Source organism: Cnephaeus nilssonii (genome assembly GCF_951640355.1).
Source record: "Cnephaeus nilssonii genome assembly, chromosome: 15".
Classification (NCBI taxonomy): domain Eukaryota; kingdom Metazoa; phylum Chordata; class Mammalia; order Chiroptera; family Vespertilionidae; genus Cnephaeus; species Cnephaeus nilssonii.
Window position 1 is genome coordinate 10,223,679 of NC_137086.1, and position 20,546 is coordinate 10,244,224.

Below are 20,546 nucleotides of genomic sequence, written 5' to 3' on the forward strand. Positions count from 1 at the left end.
CCATATAGTACTGGGTTAGAGTTAGGGACATCACTATGAACTCATGTTTAGCTTAATATAGATACGGATGCAGACACATTATAGATATGTATGTACATGGATATAGACACAGTGTGTGTGTGTGTGTGTGTGTGTGTGTGTGTGTGTGTGTGTGTGTATACAGACATATTTTCTAGCTCTTGTCTACTGAAGGGACCTATAGATAATGACACCCCAGTAGCATTGAGCACACCAAGTACCCATATTTTGATTTTCAATACTGTTATCCAACAAAAAGGACTAAAGCTTCTTGGAAATGTCTGATTCCAGGACTGGGGCAGGGAAGATACAAATGAGCTGGGACCCTTTTGTATTGCTGGAAAGCAAGAAAATGCTCAAAGTCCAAACGAATACGGTCTTGGCAAAAAGATAGGGGCGCCAACCTGAAAGCTTACCCAATGACCAAAGCTTGAACAATCTGAGCAAAAATAAGTAATGTAATATTGGGTTATAACCCAAGATATATGGTAAATATCCCTAAATCCATACTGATTAAAATATGTGATGGAATAAATAAATGCCCCCATTTATTTATCTCGTACAGAGGAATTCCAAATAATATGTGCAGACACTTTCCTCCTTCAAGGAGGTGGAATTTAATTCTCTAGCCCTTGACTGTGTGCTGTACTTGGTGACTAAAAGGGAAGGATTATTTGTATAGATGGTGTTTAAATTTACATAAGTCAAGGGCCAAGGTATTTTCAAGGTATATAGGATTGAAGAATATTGATGATCTCAGTTGGAGCAGTTTTAAGAGAAAGGTAGATTTGGGGGCTATAAATATATATGACTCTAACTTTAACCAACCTTATAGAGTATTAAATTTTTGTGTTCTTATTAGAAGAATTAGTCACACATTGACAGCTACTTAGTGTCTATCAAAAGCTCACTTAAAATATTAGATATAAGAAGATAGTTTAATGAATATCTTAATTATATATTCAGCTAGTTTCTTGTATTAAGTCTCAGCGAACAAAATATCAAGACCATGTCACTCAGTCACCCTGACATGAAAATGCCTGTCCCTGTACTGAGTTCTGATTTAATGACATGCCATCTGTCTGTATAGAATCTATCTGTAAGGAACATCATTTGAATGATGTGTATTTTCTAAAATTATACTTGAAACTATAGTCCAGTAGTTTCATTGTTCTCTGTATAAGTGCATGAAGTTCAGATAAAAAAATTACATGTTTTCCTCTTATCAAAAAATGAAAACTTTTAACCCTGAAAACTGATACTCTGTGTTTATAATATGTTTATGTCATGAACTTGATATTGTCTGTGTCGGTTGCCTATTGTCATATAAATAAATCGCCCGAAACTTAATGGTTTAAAACCACTTTGAGCCCTGGCTGGGTAGCTCAGTTGGTTAGAGTGTCGTCCCATTAAACGTGCTCAGGGCACATATAAGAAGCAACCAATGAATGCATAAATGGGTGGAAAACAAATCAATGTTTCTCTCTTCCTCTCACTCTCAAATCAATGAAAAATATTTTTTAAAAACCACATTGATTTATGATTTTTGTACAGCTCTATGAGTCAGGAATTTGGGCAGAGAAGATTCTTCTGCTCCATGTGGCACCACCTGGGATCACTAACTCTGCTGGTAACCTGGCTGGGCTGGGCTGGGCTGGACAGGACAGTCTAAGAAGGCTTCACGCACATGTCGTGACCAACACCCTGTTGGTCACGGCAAGTCATAAGGCCAGCCAAGACTCAAGGAGCTGGTAAATAATCCCCATTTCTTGGTGGGTGGAGTGACACGTGCACACAAAGAGGGGAGGAATTGATGGTAGCCATCTTTGGAGAATAGTATCTGGCCATGCCAACTACCACAGTATCCCCCCCCTCCTTTTTTTTTTTCCTGATGGCTATTTATCTCAATACTACAACTTTAAAGTTGTCATTTTAATGTTTATAGATTCATCAATACACAGTATCTATTTTTAAATTTTATATGCATAGTTTTATTGGGATGAATCTCCTTTACCTAGTATTTTAACTTGTAACCAATTCAAGTCCTTTTATAAATGAGGCAGGTTACAAATATTAAATAAAAAGTACCTTAATTTAATAGAAAAAATTTGGAATAAAGGGGCCAAGCTAACTGCCACTCTTCTTGTCACTCACTATAAACTTATCTTGGATTAAGTAGCATCTTGGATTATTTAGAGTTGAAAATCTCCTAAAACATTTTTGCTTAGTCATTGGGGCTATCTTATGAGAATTTGTTGCTTTAGCTTAGTTTCCCTGATTTGGAAGGTTTATTGATAGATGTCCATATTTTCCCTCCCTGTTAAACTTTGTGGAGCACAGTCTAGCAAAGGCTATCATAATGTAAATCCAGATATTCTTTGACTCAGTAATTCTACTTCATAAGTGCACAGATATGCTTTACAGCATCGTCAATAGTGGCAAATATTGGTAACAACCTAAGAGTCCAGTAATGAGAGACTGGTTAAATGAAACATGATGTAGTCATAAATATAAAATTATGAAATTATTAAAAGGAAGTATGAGGGATTTTTATAAAGAATGATATGAGCCCTAGCTGGTTTGGCTCAGTGAATAGAGTGTCAGCCTGTGTACCGAAAGGTCCCAGGTTCGATTCCAGTCAGGGGCACATGTCTGGGTTGCGGGCTTGGCCCCCAGTTGGGGGTGTGCAGAGGCAGCCAATCATTCTCTCTCTCCCTCTCTGAAATCAATAAAAAATACACATATTTTTTAAAATGACATGAAATAAGCTTTAAGATGTATTAAGTAACTTAATATGCCACCATTTTAAAAATATATATGTAAATGCTTTTATATAAGCAGAATAACTGTAACCACACAGTAAGTGAGGGAAGGAAGCTGGGTGATTGGGGAAAATTTCTATTCACTATAACCCTTTTGTACAGTTTACTTTTGTACCCGGTACATATATTAACTAAAAACTAACTTTTAGCCCTGGCTGGGTAGCTCAGTTGGTTAGAGCATCGTCCCGATAAGCCGAGGTTTTGGGTTTGATCCTCAGTCAGGGCACATACAAGAAACAACCAATGAACGCATAAATAAGTGGAACTACAAATCTTTCTCAATAAATAAGAAAAAATTGAAAAATAAAAATTAACTTAAAAAGTGCTCTTACAGTTTTATTTCATTTGTTGGTTATCTCCTTGTGTAAGGCAGAACGTTGGAAGCTCTATGCAGCGAGGAGTAGTCTAGCTTTAGGGAGCCTAAAGGGAAGATTAAACACGTGCACCGTGTAACTAGGCTCCTTGATATGGTTTTTGTTTTTGCATTGTCCAGATATTTTGCCCATTACTTTTATTTAATTGCTTATTTTCTTACAATTGTATTAAAAAGTTCTTTAATAGACATTTGTTTTGCAATTATTTTCTCCAAGTCTGTGGCTTGCCTTTACATTTTCATAACACTGCCTTTTCCAGAGCAGAAGTTTAAAATTTTAAGTGCAAAATATAAATTTTTTCTTTATGGTTTGTGCTTTTGGTGTCCTATCTAAAACTCATTGCCTAACTCGGGTTGGCAAACTACAGCCCATTCAGGCCACTGCTTGTTTTAGTACATAAAGTTTCAATGGAATATGGCCTTGACCTAATGTGTACTCATTGTCTATGCCGCTTTCACGCTACAATGACAGAGTTGCATATAGCCCACAAAGTCTGAAACGTTTACTGTCTTGCTCTTTGCAGGAAAAGTTTGCCAATTCCTGGATCCCCCAAATTTGTTCCTTTGTTTTCCTCCTGAAATTTTGCGTTTTAAAATATTTAGGTGTATTTGTATAAGATAGGACGTGTAGATTGATTTTTTTTTTTTTTTTTTGCTTTCTTTCTTTTTCACCATATGGATTGTCAATTTAGAACGTTCTAGTACCAGTTGTAACAAAGACAATTATTTTTTCATTGACTGACCTTGGTACTTTTGTTGAAAATCAGTTGACCATAAATATGTAACTGTTTCTGGACAGTATCTTCTCCTCCATTGATTTGTATGTTTATCCTTATGCCAGAATTACGGTGTTTTGATTCTATAGCTTTATAGAAAATCTTGAGACCAGGTAGTGTAAGTTTTCCAACTTTGGTCTATTTCAAAATTGTTTTGAGTATTCTAGTTTCTGTGCATTTACACAAATTTTAGAATCAGCTTGTCAGTTTTTACAAAAAGCCTGGTGGAAATTTAATTAGGATTTATGTTAAATTTATAAATTATTTTGGGAAGAATGATATCCTAACAGTATTGATTGATCTTTGAAAATAGTATATCTCCATTTATTGAGGTCTTTGATTCCCTCACTTGGTGTTTTGTATTTTTGAGCACACAAATCTTGCATTTATTTTGTTACATTTAGCTTAGGTATTTCTTTTTTAAAATATGTTTTTATTGATTTTTAGAGAGAGGGGAAGGCAGAGGGATAGAGAGATAGAAACATCGATGAGAGAGGAACATTATCGATTGGCTGCCTCCTGCATGGGGATTAAGCCTGCAACCCGGGCATGTACCCTGACTGGGATTGAAGTGGGGACCTCTTGGTTCCTGGGTCAACTTTCAACCACAGAGCCGAACCAGCTGGGCCTTAGGTATTTCTTTTTTTTTTTTTTAAATATATTTTATTGATTTTTTACAGAGAGGAAGAGAGAGGGATAGAGAGTTAGAAACATTGATGAGAGAGAAACATCGATCAGCTGCCTCTTGCACACCCCCTACTGGGGATGTGCCCGCAACCAAGGTACATGCCCTTGACCGGAATCGAACCTGGGACCCTTGAGTCCGCAGGCCGACGCTCTATCCACTGAGCCAAACCGGTTTCAGCGGTATTTCTTTTTTGATGGCTAATATAATTGTTACTATTTTTAAAATTTCTACCATGTAGAAATACAATTATATTTTGTATGTTGACCTTGTATCTGGTTTTAGTGTTAGATTCTTTAGGGTGTTCTATATAGGCAGTCCTGTCACTTGTGAAAGAAGACTTCTTTTTTTCATCTTTAGGTTTTTATTTCTTTCTCTTGCATTATTATTATGCTTGCAGTACAGTACAGTGTTGAATAGGAGTTGTGAGAGAAGTTCTTGCCTTACTCCCAGTCTTAGAGGGAAAGCATTTCGTCTTTCATGATTGTGTCCGATATCAGTTACAGACTTGTTGTAGATTCATGTGCTATGCTGAGGACGTTCCCTTCTGTTCCTAGTTTTCTGAGAGTTTTGAGTCATGAATGACTGAGTTTTTTCTAATTTTTTTGCATCTATTAAGGTGATCACTTATGTTTTAGTCTGTTGATATGGTGAATTATATTAATGCATTTTTTTTCTATTAAACTAATATCACATTCCTGGGATAATATTATTTGACTAGAGGCCCGGTGCATTCATGCACTGGAGGAGGGGGGGTCCCTCAGCCCAGCCTGCCCCCTCTCACAGTCTGGGAGCCCTCAGGGGTGGAAGGTGACCCAGCCATCAAGGGAAGGCGATGCCCCCATCACTCCTCTGCTGCTGCCACTGCCGGCAGCGCAAGCCTTGGCCGGCCCTGGTTACCTGAGCCTCGGGCAGCTCTGGGCGGCTGGGCAGCCGCCATCCGAGGCTTGCCTGTGCCTTGGGCCGGCCCTGGGCAGCTAGGGGGCTGATGGGACTGGGGCAGGCAGGCGCGCAGCAAGGCCTGCCGCCCCTGCGGGGCTGAGGGGACTGGGCGCCGCCATCTTGTGACTGTGGGCGCTGCCATCTTTGAGGGCAGGGCAGTCAGTTAGCATACTCCCTCCTTATTGGCTGTGGGTGCCGCCATCTTTTCACCCTCACGCCAATTAGCATACTCCCTCCTTATTGGCGTGAGGGTCAATTAGCATATTCCCTCTTTATTAGATAGGATTATAATACACATTGCTTTTTAAAATATTGCTGGATTTATTTTTCTAATATTTGGCTAAGATAGTTTATGAGAATTAATATTAGGAAAACTGGTGGGCAGTTTGGAATACAATTTAGATTAGATCAGACATTATTTGGAATGAAGGATTCAAACAATTAGCCCACAGAAAAGTGAAAATCAGACTATCTGCTATCAGAAATTTATAAATAGAGACATAATAAAATAAATGAAAAAGACAATGGTGGACAAATCTAGCCACCTAAAAATAAAAACTATTAAAAGCCAATGACATTATGCTAAGTGAAATTAGCCAGTCAATGAAAGAAAAATACCACATGATCTCACTCATTTGTGGATAATAAAGAACATTATAAACTGATGAACAAAAAGATAGATACAGAGGCAGTAAAGCATCAAACAGACTGTCAAATTACAGCGGGAAGTTTAGGGAGAGGTGGGGAGATAAGAGATCAACCGAAGGACTTGTATGCATGCATATAAGCATAAACAATGGACGCAAAACTCTGGGGGGTGAGGGCATGTATGGGAGTGAGGGGAGGCAATGGTAAAATATGTACACATATAATACCTTAATTTAAAAAATGGGGGGAAAAAAGCCAATGGCAGACTGAGAAAATGTTAAAAGTAAGTGAAAGAAATAGTATCTTCACATTATAAACAACCTACACAAATGGTTAAGAAAAACAAGAAGACCCCTCTCCCATTTTACCCCTCCCCATCGGTCTGTAAAGAGGGAGAGTAGCAAAAATTTGGAAAGACAGTGTGAGTTATGGTAGAAAGACCTGATTAATGGCATATAAAAGAGATACTGGATAGCATTTAATGTCTAACTGAATTTGAAGACCCTAATATTACACTATAGCAGGATCAGTCTATGTGTGTGTGTGTGTGTGTGTGCGCGTGTGTGTGCGCGTGCGTGTTTCTAGAAGGTGATTGAATTGCCCCAGGATTAGGAATTTGAGGGTGGTGAAGTGGAAAAATGAAGGTAACATACTAGGTGGACTGATAGTTTGGGTGTAAGTCAAGATTTTGAGACCGGTGATAGATAACACAGCAGCTGGAGAGATGAGAGTAGGTACAGTGCATGGAAGGGATTGAGTGTGGACCCAGATTAGAAAAAAAAAATAAAGTGGAATATTGAATGACAAAGAGAAGTAGAACGTAGGGCAGTCAGATGGTGTGAGCTTGAGGGAAGGAATGAGGTTGCTGGTGAGTTGGGTCTAGAAATGTCACCATGGAAAAGGCCGATCTACTGTCTTAGCCTTCACTCAAGAAAGTTCTTTTCAAGAGCCAGATTTAGACTAGTGGCTGAAAGGAGTGTTCAGTGACACGCGGAGGATGTAGAGGTGATTTGTTTGGCTATGTAAATGGGGTTTCCAGAGGTCTTTGAAGAAAAGATTAGCCGGAAGGGCAGTAGTGGGGGAACACGAGTGACTGCGAAAGCATAGAGAACACTGTGGGCATGAAAATAGGAGAGAGGGTAGTTGGCCAGGATGGTTTGTGTTTTGAACAAAGTCCAAGGGTGACAAGGGTGAGAGCACGGGTAGAATTAACTGGCAAGATTCCTGAATTGACCTGTGGTACAATGATTTTTTTCTGGAGCCTGATCCACTGTGTCTTTGTGATCTAAAGGGAATAATAGTAACCCTAGGTGGTAAAGCCTAAAGCAGTTGAACTTTAAATAATGAAAGCAGGTAGGGCTTACATTTCTTAAGCATTCTTTTATATCTACAAATACCCCACTGTTTGGCATTAGTTTTGAGGTAGAGTGGGAAGATACAGCACTACCATTAGCTTAGTAAAATCCAGTTTGTCTTATCCCACTGCCAATGACCCGGGAATGAAGAGTAGCCATCATATTGGGTGCTTCCTTACCATAGAGGTGATCTGCTGGAAACCCTGTTTCTTCCTACTTTTCCATTTTACCTAAAACTGAGTACTGAGACTACTGTTGCTGAGATGATGTCAGCAGCTCCGATGAGTGAGCTAATAGTCACTAGCCCCTTGTCTCCTTGGAATACCAGTGCAAAGCAAATACCAATTTGCTACATACCTTCTTTGGGGATCTGTTTTAAAGCTAGTAACTAATTACCTCTTATCAACTTTCTTTTTTTCGCCTTTAATCTTTAATTTCAATTTTTAAAATCTTTAGTAGGGACAAGAATGGGATTTGACATTTCTTTAACAACTAAAGCATCTGTATAAGGATCTTTGTTTGTTTGTAGGGAAACAATGATGTGTCACAATATCTAAATTTAATCTGTAATATTTTTAGTAGACTAATTGTGTCTTCTTTCTCCTACTTTAGATCTGTCCACACTAATGGAAATGTAACTGGAACCGACTGATGAGAAAATCAAGGACCATCAGGCAAGATCATGCAGTAGAAATTTTTGCTTCCAAATGAAGACACCAACATTTAGAAATTTCTACTTTCTAAGGTATTTGGGGCATAATTTTATTTTAATTTGACTCCTTGGCAGTCATTTTATAATGTTGGTTTTTATATAAATATTTCAGAAGTTTAAATTTTTATGTTAGAATGGTTAGCTTTTGGAGAATTTACCCCTCTCCCCAGCTTACTTTCCCCCCAAACTGAGAAAAGATCCCGATTTTAAAAGGAGGTAATCTTTATAATTAGGAAATTGTGTCCATTACATGAAATTAAAGTTTATACTAAGTGCAGATTAAGACTCAGTAAACTATGTTAGAAGAACTGAAATAAATCAATGCCAGTTTAATAATTTATGGCATGACCCTCTGAGACGAGCAACTGAATTGAGCACTCTAATAGAGCCTGCTCACATGACACAAGAGATCTTAGCGATTGTCCCTTAGTTTGGTTTGGAAACCTTCCTTTCCTATTCTGCTCATTTGTTGTTAAGGATTCTCTATTCACCGAGAAGTGTCACTTTTCCTCCCCATAGACTGTGCCTGTAGGGCTTTCGGGATTTGATGGGTTAGTTTCACTTGCACCAGAAAATCGAGCTATGTAAAGAATCAAGTGCTACTTCCAAATTACGGGGTGGGTCCCCGCTCTGAAGACTACATAAGATCATTGAAAACAATCAAAGGAAACATCATGTTAATGGAAAACAAACACAGTGCTTCCTATTTTTCTAAAATACATGTAAATTCCAAACAGGGTAGTTAGGTGTTCTTGTAAAAAACAAATATTTTTTTAAATTATCTTTTTCCAAATATGCAGAAGGTATGGAAAGATAATTATTTTAGGGGATAGGTCCAAGTTGGTTGGTTCTTTGTATACATTATAGAGGTTTATAAATTAATCATGCTGGAATATAGAAAAGATAAAAATCTGTCAAAAATGTATCACTTATTACTGGGATGATTAATTTCATTTTGTTCTATTTTGGAGGAACATACAAAGTAATAAATTCTAAAGTAATGAAAATCCATGATATTGGAAAATTCTAAGACTGCTCCAGTTAAAAAAAAAAAAAGGATTACCTTCTAGAAAGGGGTGACATAATTTGAGCAATTTTTGCCAAAGAAAGGTTACCTCACATCAAATAGCAGATAAAAAAGTTAGCTTGCTTTGATGAGAAGTTTTAGAACTCTGGCAGCTAGTAGATATATCTGTACTCTTCTAAAATTTCTTGATGTCATTTTGAATCAAATGGTAATGATGATTAAATATGTAATTTATCTTATTATCAGAACCATTTCTCTTAATTTTAAAAATATCTTTCCTTCTTTCATTTAACAGCATTAGTAGAATGTCTAAGCTTTGCAAAGAATGATTTTAGATATGTGGAAGAATATAAATTATTCTATAACTTCATTATGAATGAAATTGAAAACATCTTTCACTCAGAATGTTTACTCTGGGGCTAGGGAGGCTAAATACACTAATCTTAAGACCATTTAACAGCAATTATAAAATGAACACATAAAATCATAATTTAGTACCCCTTTCTGAGTAATATAGTTAAGTTCTGTATTCACATCTCAACAAAAGTTAAGATTAGGGAGTAGGAAGTTTGATCAGTTGAATTTACTAATTGGTCTACTTATGATTCTACTAGAGACCCAGTGCACAGAATTCGTGCACTCGGGGGAGTCCCTCAGCCCAGCCTGCACCCTCTTGCAGTCTGGGAGCCCTTGGAGGATGTCCTACTGCTGGCTTAGGATATCCTTAGTGCTGCTGCAGAGGCGGGAGAAGCTCCTGCCACTGCCGCTGCGCTCACCAGCTGTGAGCCTGGTTTCTGGCTGAGCAGCGCTCCCCCTGTGGGAGCACACTGACCACCAGGGGTCAGCTCCTGCATTGAGTGTCTGCACCCTGGTGGTCAATGCACGTCATAGCGACTGGTCGTTCTGCCGTTCAGTCGATTTGCATATTAGCCTTTTATTGTATAGGATTTGTAAAACTGCCACATAGCCAAATTAGGTTGCTTAAATCTTTAATTAGGGATTTCTAATTCATCAATTTCTTCTCTCTCTCTCCACTCATTTGTAAGCTTTCACAGAGTGATATCCCTATTAATATTTGTCATTTTTTCCTTTTGAAAATGAAGAAAAGTGAAAATTTTGCAATTTTGTGCTCAGAAATTTTATATAATACGTTTTGACAATATTTTCTTGTAAATTTTTTGAGAAGTCTTTAGATTTTGATAAGTGTGGGGTTATTTTTGGGGGGGGGTATGAAAACATAACAAAATCAGTACATAATTCAGGGCTAGGAACATTTGTAAGTTATGTCTTGAAATATAGTTTACATTAAGTTAAAGTGGTACCTTTTAGAAATATTTTATTTGGACTCAAGAAAACCTTTGAAAACAAATTTCAACCAGGTGTACTAAGGAAATAGGTATTCTCTTGCTATAGTTTTCTCTGTGGTGTGATGGAAAGAGCACACATTTCAGTTTTTATATTTTCATGCTACCCTGGGGGATTGAATTACGATTTCTGTCTTAGTTTCCTTTTCTATAATAATTATTTTTAGACTTATGATGAAAAAAATGTAATAAATATAATCACATAAAATAATGCTTTTCAGTGTGAAATTAAAGAATGTTGCTGAAGACAGAAGACCACACTACTGAAGTATCAGTCACAGTTATTTTTCTCATAGCAACAAACAGGTCAACTCACACTACTACTCAGAAGCTTGTAAAACCAGTTTCAAAGTTAATGACAATTATTATGCTTGGAGGGAAAGTAAAATGAGCTTTTGGCAAAAAATCCCTTATCAAAGGCATATCATCTGGAAAAGCAATTATTGTCATGTGTGCAGGCTAGCAGAATTTTTGTTTTTCAGTTTGATGAAAGCACTGATGTGCAAAGGATATACCAGCGCTTCATATAGATGCGTGACTGTTACCACTGGGAAATACACACTACTGCAGAAGAATATTTAGTCATTGCTTTGCTTTGTTGTTGGAAGTGGTTGATTGTTTTTTTAAGCCATTGTTGCCTGGAAAAGTTGCATTATTTCCTCTGATCCAAGCCCAGTCACTTTAACTGCAGGGAAGGTACACTTGGTCTATGAGTAAAAGAAATTGCTCCAGGATATCAATTCATATCCCTCTATTCTCAGAGAGAAGAACTGGCATTTCTAATGTGGTGTGATTTCTCATTGTGATTTATTGTTGAAGAAAAAAGTACAAATTGTGGAAGCAAGCAATTTTTGGCCACTAAAGCCATGTTTTTTCAGAGTATTGTGAAGGAATGGTCAGCAAGTACATATGGGATACTGCTTTTCCACAGTGATGTTTGCTAGCTGTATAGTATGACAGGGCTTACATGTTTGTTAATTAGTTTTTTAGCAAAATAAATAGTTATTGATAATTCCATGTTTCTGATTTCAGAGGGGCGTGACTTAGCAAATACATTTAGTATTTCAAATAGTCAGAACTTAATTCATATTCACAGTATCATGAGTTTTAATGTTAAGGATGAGGTATGAGGATTTTATAAAAAGTCTGAATTATGGTACAAAATAATTCAGTTTCTAAGAGTTTGATCATTTCCCCACACTTGATGAGCTTATTAGTTTATCAAAGATAAAACTGCATTTTTATTGTACATGTTTAAAAAAACATATCCAGATTTTGAAATAGAACACTAAGAAATACTTTCCAGAGCAAAAAATGCCAGCAGAGAATAGATTAGGAATCTTTTTGAGCCAGTCTCTCAAAATTGAAGCATTCAACATTGAATTTTAAGTGGGATATGCTTTTTGAGGTGCAGTCAATGAAATGCTAAAAGTAGACTTCTGTGAGAAATACTGCTACAATTCTGGGTCCATGTTTTGTTATAAAACCTAGAATGTATAACACAGCTGATTTATAATTAAGAGTTAGGAATTTTTAATTTAGTAGATATAAAGATAAGAAAGAAACTAGTTGTATGGGAATGTGACTTATGGCTAAAGCTTATTCTATTTCTGGGGCCTTGAACACCTTGTAAGGAAGTTATCAAACTCTAATAAGGCATGGCAAAATACTAGTAACTAAGGTGCTTATCTGAATGGACTGTGGCTGGCCAAAGATGAGCATTGGCAAGTATCACTACAGTATAACCAGTCACATCACATGTTTAAATCTGTAAGTTCATAATGATATTTTAAAACAACTCACTAGTTTTCTTTGGAGTATGCTAAGGAACTATAACTATACTTGAAGGGAAGGAAGTTTCTTTTTTTCAGGAGTATTCTAGTTAACAAATGAAGAAGGAGTGATACATAGAACATCACCGTTTTGTAAACATACATATTTTTATTGATTTCAGAGAGGAGGGGAGAGGGAGAGAGAAAGAGAGAAACTCAATACTGAGAAAGAATCATGGATTGGCTGCCTGCTGCACGCCCCCTACTGGGGGATGGAGCCCAAGTATGTGACCTGATAGGGAAGCAACCATGACTTCCTGGTTCATAGGTCGATGCTCAACCACTGAACCACGCCAGCTGTGCAAAACATCACCGTTTTGTAATGAATTCCTGGACCCAAGCAAAGATCATCAGTGATTGCTAACATCACAGAAAGACAACCAGGCATTTGGTTTCTCTTAGTGAAAATTCACATCACTTATGAGGTATTCTTGCCAAAAAATTGAATTGAATCAGATCAAGCCTCTAGTTCTAACTTCTTGTTGACAGGAAACATAGAAGACAGGGAAACAAATGAAATGATAACCACTGGGGATGCAGTCAGCAAAATCTAGGCTTTGGGGAAGTCCTTGGGACACACAACTTGGCTTTTATAACAAATTAATTACAGGGAAGGAAGAAAAAGAAATGAAGGAGGAAATTTGAAATTAATAGTAATGCTTGGACTATATTTGGGTCCAGATTTTAATAAATAAATATTTATGAAATAGGAAAATTTTAACACTTGACTGGATACTTGATATGAAGAAATTATTGTTATAGCAGTATGTGGTTATATGAAAAAAGAGTCCTCTTTTAGAAATATATACTGAAAGGTTGATGGATGCAAGCATATGTCTGGGATCTGCTTCATTATTTTATAGACTAGAGGGACGGCAGGGGATGGGGATGAAACAAGATTGACCATGGGCGAGGCAGTTGTGGTGCTGGAGGTGATGGTAGTGCTGTAATTCTTGTTTTTATTCTCTAAGCTGTTTTGAAAGTTTCCATAAGAAAGAGGTCCAGAAGTTTACATTTTCTCTTTGTTGGCTTATAAGAACACAATTGAATTATTTTTATTTAGCAACCCTGCTGAAATATTATTTCTAATAATTTCCTTAATCTATTGGGTTTTCTATGTAGAAAGTCATATTGCCTACAAAGGACAGACTTACTCTATAGTGCTTACTATTTATCAGGCTCTCTTCTATGCGTGAACACGTATTGACCTATCAGATCCTCTCAAGGGCTCCAAGGAAGACATTAACTTGCCCAAGGTTATGTAGCTGGTATGTGGTAGAGCTGGGATTTGAATTCAGGCACTCTAGCCCTGGAGTCTGTCTTTGCTAGGTTTTGTATCTCTCCTTAAAACACTTTTTTTTTTTAATCCCTCCACTCTAATCTTACACCTTTTATTTCTTTTGTTTGTCTTAATGTACTGGCTTAGAAGTTAAACTTTTAAATACCAGTTTTCATTTGTAATTTTGATTTTGGAAGTTGTCTTAATACTTAGGTAATCCAGAGTCCAGTTGAGTTTACTCCTTTACAAACACAATGTAGTCACTCAGAGACTAAGAATTAATTAACTTAGTGTGTAGCCAGGAACCAAAGAATAAAATGCCTTGTAACAGCTTCTAGTGTGTGGTGTTTTTTTTTAAATTATATATACCTCCTGATCTGCAGGCAGTCTATTTATAACTCATTTTACTTTCAATTACTTGTTGATTTTATTGGTCCTATTTGCTGAATTTGTGACTCTTAGATAAAATTACTCCTTCCTTTCCCCAACCCCCACACCTGTTATATAATTACTTCCCCCTGACTTTACATAGGTTCCATGAGTTAAAATGAGACAGAGCATTTAGCACACTGTTTATCACATAAGATGTATCTAGTAAATATGTCTCTTGGTTTAAGAGACAGCTAACTCATAATTTTTAAAGTTATTTTTTAATTAATTTTTTAAATGGGGAGGAAAAAATATGGCTTAGTTACTTCAAGAAGTCCTAGGCCTGGGACAGGTGGGAAAATCTGTTGATAAAGTCTTACGATGGTTTAATGAGTAATCTCTCTGTTCTCTGCAATGAACTTTTTTTAATTTTTTTTATAATAGTCTCTGAGTTTGAGAAAGATTACTGAGAGAGTTGGTTACCAAAAGAATACTTGCCTATTAAGAGATGGGGTAGAAACAATTTAGGGAAAATGTGACTTATCCCAACTATGTATGTGTGTTTTTTAAAATTTCTCTTTGGCCAGCTAATAGCTACGTTTCATGAAAAGAGGCTTATAGGCTCTAATAAGGACATTTTTGTTTGTTTGTTTCACTCTCAAGAGAAAGAGCTGGGTTACAATTACAGACCTCCTTTTCCTGAAGGTTATGGGAGGTGGCCATCTGAAGATGGGGTATAGCTAGTTAAAAGTTGTGCTGTTTTTCTGTACTTCTCCACCCACCTCCCTCTAACCCAGGTTCACCCGTTATTTTGTATAGCAATAAACTGAAGCAGCCTTTTTAAAAATAAAATACATCTTCAATGGTGTTTTTGAAAATATTATTAAGTTAGTTGGAATCTGAAAATTGTAGAAGTTCAAGAGGTTTTTCATTTTCCAAATGACAGTTATAATTATTGAGTGGCATAGTTATTGAAATTGAATAACCAATTACTTGTGTTAAAGAAAGGGTTTGCTGCCGAAACCGGTTTGGCTCAGTGGATAGAGCGTCAGCCTGCGGACTGAAAGGTCCCAGGTTCGATTCCGGTCAAGGGCATGTACCTTGGTTGCGGGAACATCCCCAGGAGGGGTTGTGCAAGAGGCAGCTGATCGATGTTTCTCTCTCATCGATGTTTCTAACTGTCTATCCCTCTCTCTTCCTCTCTGTAAAAAATCAATAAAATATATAAAAAAGAAAAAGAAAAGAAAGGGTTTGCTTTTACCGGCTATAGTTTATTGGTAAGAGATACAATATATTTTTGAATAAAAACTACATGTGTATGACAGAAGCTCACTCTCCTATCTTATCATGAAAGCTTTGAGTAGAAAGATGAAATACACTCGTCCCCTCTTATTCACCGTTTGGCTTCCTGTGGTTTCAGTTACCCCCAGTCAATGTGGCCCAAAAATATTAAATGGAAAACTCCAGACATAAACAACTCATAAGTTTTAAATTGCCCGCTCTTCTGAGTAGCATAATGAAATGTTGGGCCGTCCTGTTTCATTCCACCTAAGACATGAATTATCTCTTTGTCCAGCTAATTTCTTACTGTGCCTAATTTGTAACTTTATCATAGGGATGTATATGTAGGAAAATGTGTAGTATAGTGAAGTACCATATATAGGAAAATGCACAGTATGTAGAGATTTTGGGGCACCAAGAACTGCACCCATATTAGACGTTAAACTTAATGGATAAATGTTGTGTGTGTTCTGACTGCTCCACCAACTGGGCGTTCCCTCGTTTCTCTTCCTCTCCTTGGGCCTTTAAGTTATGTTGTTCGAAGTTGCTGCATGCAGTTCACATTTTAGAAATCACTTTGACGCTTTTTTAAGACTTGCTTTGTTTTGAGGAAGCTTTGTTAGGATGAGTCCAGAGCAGCCTTTTTTCCTAGAGCTAATGCAGAGTTGAAGCCTTCTGATGCGTTTACTTAATGTCTCATGTGTTACAAGGCCTTCACTCTGTTTGACAGGAATACAGACCATTCCTAACCTTGTTTGAGTTTTAGGAATCCTTTGGCTTATTTGTTTTCCAGTAGTCCTTTCTCCAACCTCAGGTATTTTCCTCTCAACACATGACAGATCAGAACCTGCCAGTGGCTGGAGGGGCCGTCTCTGCAGATCTCCAGAGCCCTGTCGCCGAAAGCAGTTCCCTTCTCTCTGGTGTGCTTTCCCACAAATTCTGGATGCCTTGGCCTCCCTGAACATGAGTCTCTGTTTCCTCAATTTTCTGAGACTTCCCGACTCTGTTGAAGGTCCCGCTCTCTACATTGCATACTGTAAACTGCTTTAAGGGTGTGATGTGGGGGCATTTGTAGACCTCACCTCATTTCCCCCCTTTTCTTAGGAATCTCACTCCTGCTTTGACTGTTGTCCAGTATCTGAAAACTGTTGTTTATTTTATACAGTTTTCTGACTGTATAAGCTGGGAGGATTAATCAGATCCCTATTACTCCGTCATGGCTTTGTGGAAATACTTGTTTATCTTTTTCTCCTTCTTTTCTGTGGGTTAACATGGGGGCCTTCGTAAAAGAAGACAAGAAACCAGTTGGCTTGTTCTCAGTGTTTCACATGTTAGGCTTACCTGTCACTGAGGCAGAGGAGTCCCTAACTGCTTGTGGTCAAAACCCTTTGAGGATACTAAACAGGCAGTTTTACCTGTGCATCCTCCTCACTTTCCACTTTCTGGTACTTACAGTGGAGGGTGATGGATCAAGAATTACAGTATTCTGAACCTTGGTCACATATCACATAGTTTTAATAAGTTCTTAATATTCTTACCTTTAACTGAATTAAGATCAATTTTTATTTACTTTTTCTTAACTATTTCTGTTTGCTATTATTCACCTTTAACTTCGTAAGGTTTTTTGGTTATGTTGGTTGCGAGTTAGTTTTTTATAAAAATATATTTTCATTGATTTTAGAGAGGAAGGGAGAGGGAGAGAGAGATAGAAACATCAATGATGAGAGAGAATCATTGGTTGGCTGCCTCCTGCATGACCCACAGTGGGGATCGAGCCCACAACCCAGGCACATGCCCCAACTGGGAATCAAAACGTGACCTCCTGGTTCATAGGTTGTGGCTCAACCACTGAGCCATGCCAGCCAGGCGCTAGTTAGTTATCTAACTGGTTATTATTTTTCATTTAGGTTGTATTTACTTCATAATGTATTTTTCTACATCACAGTAACTTTTGGGATCTTGAAAGAGTTTGATCTTTATGCATTATAGCTTTAGTTTTGTTCCTGCTTCTCTGTTCTTGCTGTCTTCTACTCAGAAATGAATGAGTGAATAAATAATTGACAAATATGTCCACATATGCATACATGCAGTGCATTTTATCAATTCTGTCACTATTAATTGTAACATATACTATTGATTTAACATATTTTCAAGAAAAAAATTACATTTGTTTTTTAAATCCTTCTTAGAAATTAACTAAAGAAGCATACATTTACCCATATAATTTCTATACTATCTTCTTTCAAATCATAATATACAATTAAGTCCAAACCTTTTTCACATCCTGACATGCTGATTTTTCTCAACCTGTGCTTACATTTTTTGCTTTTTTTACACATTATGATTGTTTGTTATAGTTTTGAGTCATATGGAAAATATGAAATTTAACCTACTTTTTGATTTTGTCTAAACTCATATTTTCAGTTTTTTGTAGATAAGCTGTATATTAAATAACTTTATTTTTGAGTCAGCTGGAAACTTTTGACAGATTAATATCCAGCACGTAGGTAATAGTACTTTGTCAAATAGCAATGGGTCACACCCATGTCTTCCAGCTCTGAAAATTCTGTGGTCTGTTTTGAGGGATTGGATGCTTTCTGCTGCTTTGAATTGTCCTTGCATGTCTTACAACAGACAGTTTTTGCCTTATAATACCTTTTTATTTCAGTGCTTTATCATAATTCAGTCTTTCTGAAAACATTTTCAAGCAGCAGGCTTTCAGATTTCACTTAAAATTCAACTGTAAGTACATTTACCTATGAACTTAACTCAGCTATGGTCATAGTTGGGTAAACTAACGCCTTTTATGTGAAGGTATTTCCTACAGGTTTATACCTGGGCAAGCAATAACATGTATCACAACTTATTCTTTTGCTTGACTACTAGTGGGTTTCTGGACATTAATTCTGATACTTTGCCTAGTTTCAGAAGCCCAAAAATGTTATTTTAAGAAAAACAACTATCTTCAGAATTGAGATAATATGGCTTAGGAATTTAATATATATTAAGCAAGCATAAAGTCTGTCAAATGGTAAATCTAAAATGACTATGAATATTTAAAAAATATTTACAGCACTAAGATTCCAGTAAATATATTGATAAAGTCATGCCCATTAGGTTATAAGGGGATATAGCATAAACAAATGTTAAGAAAAGAGTTATACCTTCTGGATAATTAAAACAATAATAAATCACATTTTTGTACTTACTGAGTAACTGTAATAAAATAGTTCATAGGGAATCAAGTACTTAGGCATTGCTTTGGCATTGGTACAGCTCATTTGGAGGGTGGTAAGGTAGTATATCTTAAAAGCCTTAAACATATTTATGGCCATTGATTTAATAATCCTACTCTTGGGAATTAACCCTAAGTAAATAATTCAAGGAATAAGAAAGCTGTATCAGCTTTATTCACAATAATATTACTTATAATAGTAAAAACTGAAGACAGCCTAATAGGCCAACAATGGGAAATTTGATGTTTTATGATAAATAAATACCCAAATATTTCGTATTCAATACATATAAGCACTGTGACAACAGGGATAGTGGCTTTTTTGTTCTCTACTGTAGCACCAGTGCATAAAATAGTTTGACTTATAGTAGTTACTCAACAATTATAATTATTATTGAAATGAACAAATCAATGGAATAATATTAAGTTAAATTGAAATATACACATGTAGAACCTGTTCTCAAGTACCTTAATGAGTAAGGAAGATGTGGAACAAGTTGGTTGGTGAAGAGTTTTTTGGGGAAATTTGAACTTGAATTTGAAAGTTCAGTAAGATATGGATTCTCTTGGGATCTAGGAGTTAGGAAAGGCATTCCAGGAAGAAGGTCAGTATAAGGAAAGGCCTGACAGTATAATTGACTGGAAGGCAAGGTAGGAGCTGAGGCATACATAAAGACAGTGCCCTGAGTGGACTTGTAAATCAAGCTGATTAGGCGGGACTTTGTTCTGTATTATGGGAAGTTATTAATGGTTTTCGATGAAAGTTGATGTTGAAAGAGTTATTTAATTCAAGGAGTTTAATTTGGTATATAGGGCAGGTTCAGGCAGGGGATCAGTTTAAACTATATTGGAAATACTAGAGTGCAACTTCGTGTAGAAGTCCAAATATAGTAATTGTAAAGTTATTTTGTTTTTCATCTTGAACTATGGATAGGAATCTGATAATTTGTTCCTTTGCACTAATACTATTTTTATTAATTTTAAGAATTAAACTTGGTTATGTAAAAAGACAGTGCTATTAGAAGAGTAAACAAAAACACAGGAAAAATTTTACTAAAATTTTGTTTAAAATCATTCACAAAATTGTTTAGGGTCAAACTAGAGCACAGTTAAGTAATTCTTTCAACTTCATGTATGTTTTTGTAAATCTTCATTAAAGACAGAAGAAAACTATGTCAACTATTATTGTTTGTTCTGTCAAAATATTGCTAGAATATCATTTTAAAATTATGATCTTCTAGTGAAGGATCATACCATTAAAATTTTTGAATTGAGAACCTAGTTTTCTCTCTAGGGCTTTATGAAAAAGTTTTTTTTGTTTGTTTTTCCCTAGCACTTAATATGTTAGTGGCACTTGGGTAGTGAAAGTTGACATTTATGAAACAGGCCATTGTGGTGAATTAGGTTTATGAAATTTATTTGGAATAAACTAAGAAGAGGTTTTAAAAAAAAATTTGTTGCCAGTAGTTGTGCAAAAACTAATTCTGCATTGCTTATAAAATGGAGAAACATCATAAATTAAATTTATCTCTAGATAAACATGTACAGATTCCTTTTTAAGAAACAGCAAGCATTTTACCAAGCAGTTGACCAGTATTTTTGAGCATTAATGTTTAACATTCAGAATTCAAAATGTAAATGAAAGCTTTAGATGACAAAAAGATGAACTTTTAATTGAATTCGCATGACAATTCAACTGAATTGTTTGAATAGTGGTTCAGAACAATATACCTAAGTGAATTATTTTATACTAGAGGCCCAGTGCACGAAAATCGTGCACAAGAAGGGTCCCTAGCGGCTGCCGGTTGCCGGCCAGGGCTTTCCTTCA

At 36.4% G+C, this 20,546-nt stretch overlaps 1 protein-coding gene across 5 annotated transcripts in view; it reads left to right on the forward strand.

Moving 5' to 3' along the window:
* Positions 1 to 20,546, forward strand: part of NCOA1 (nuclear receptor coactivator 1) — a 161,202-nt gene that overhangs the window by 33,375 nt on the left and 107,281 nt on the right. For all 5 annotated transcript variants that reach the window (XM_079792378.1, XM_079792380.1, XM_079792381.1 and 2 more), the window contains exon 2: positions 8,232 to 8,364. The gene's annotated coding sequence lies outside the window, so the exon portion shown is untranslated. The remainder of the gene's footprint in view (positions 1 to 8,231; positions 8,365 to 20,546) is intronic.